We start from the raw sequence: 1,781 nt of genomic DNA, 5'->3' as shown, positions 1-1,781 counted from the left end.
AGAAACCACCCTTGCATTTTACTTATTTACAATGAAAATCATCAAATAAAATTAAAAACACAACTATTTTTTCAGAAACCACCCTTGCATTTTATTTATTTACGCTGGAAATCCTCAAATAAAATTAAAAACACTAGAGCTCGGATTTGAACCAACAACCTGCTGCGATTAATAATGCTTGATAACCACTCGACCGGCTGATGTTTGACATGAATTAAAGCTATATACACAACTGATCTTCTGTATTCAATCTTTTTTCTATGTTAGCAAACAATTTATATTCTAGATAAATTTTTCTGGCAAATCAACTTAAGTTTTTTAAATAATTTTAAATTTGAAATCTAGAGAAAAAGAAATATAGTGCAAAAATAAATGTACGTAAATTTTTCGGACAAATTAACTAAATTTTTGTTCGAATTCAATTTTTTTTATTAAATCTCGATAATGAAATATATAGGTCAAATCAACTATTTTTGTGAATTTGAATAGATTTATATTAAAAAATCTAAGTAGAAGAAGATATATTGCATAATGAATGTGCGTAAACTTCTTTCAGATAAATCAATGAAAATTTTGTTTGAATTCGAATAGCTCTAAATTTGAAAATCTAGACAAAAGAAAATACAGTTCATCATTCGAAAGAAATTTAAAATTTGAATAGTTCTAAGTTTGAAAAAATAGACGCACAATCAGAATGATCCCGCTCTCGTCATAATATGCCCATGTCATGGAGAATTTCTATTCCTCGCATAGTTTTCTTAAATAGAACAAGATAAATAACAACATATGAACATTTATATTCCCGCCTCATTTTTATTTAATTGTGTGAACATTTTTTAAATGCAATTTTTTTCTATAATTACCCAAATATTTCTTACAGCATTTAATTTTTTTACATGTCACCTATTTTTTTGTAACGCATGAACATTTTTTACATGTCACAAACAACAGAATTTAAGTTGTTTTCTTAGATCAATTTATTCCTGCGGGGAATAACACAAGAGGTCTTTTGTTTATTTTTGAAATTTTCAGACAAATCAACTATTTGTTTTGAATTTTAATAGTTTTAAATTAAAAAATCTAGATAAAAGAAGATATATTGCAGAATGAATGTGCATAAATTTCTTACACACAAATCAGTGGAAATTTTGTTTGAACTTAAATAGCTTTAAATTTGAATATATAGTTCATCTGATTTGTCCGAAAGAAATTTAAAATTTGAAAAAATGGATACTTAATCAGAATGATCCCGCTCTCATGATAATATGCACATGTCTTGGAGAATTTCTATTCCCCGCGTAGTTTTCTTTAATAGAATAAGATAAATAACAGCAGATGCACGAACATTTATATTCCCTGCCAGATTTTTATTTAAATATGTGAGCCTTTTTAAAATGCAACTTACGTTTTTATAATTACAAAAATAATTCGTACAATGTTTAAATATTTTGTTAGATGTCACGAATTTTTTTGTAACACATGAACAATTTTTTGTCCGAAACAACAGAGTTTAAATTGTTTTCTTACATTCTGTGGGCCGCATTCATGCTGACACGCGATATGACCACTAGATACGGCTGGATACGGAAGAAGTGACCGTACCTGCACGCATAGGCAAGTTATATGATTGCAATGACATTTTTACAACTTTTAGCACTAAATTGAATATCAAATGCAAGTTTTATGACTGCCACTGATATTACCTCTACTATATAATGTCTGCACATTTTCTGTCAACATATGTATGGATGCAGTTTTAATTGCTATATGTTGATTATGCT

Source organism: Triticum aestivum, chromosome 6B (assembly GCF_018294505.1).
Source record: "Triticum aestivum cultivar Chinese Spring chromosome 6B, IWGSC CS RefSeq v2.1, whole genome shotgun sequence".
NCBI classification, from domain to species: domain Eukaryota; kingdom Viridiplantae; phylum Streptophyta; class Magnoliopsida; order Poales; family Poaceae; genus Triticum; species Triticum aestivum.
Note: the sequence above shows the minus strand (reverse complement) of the source record.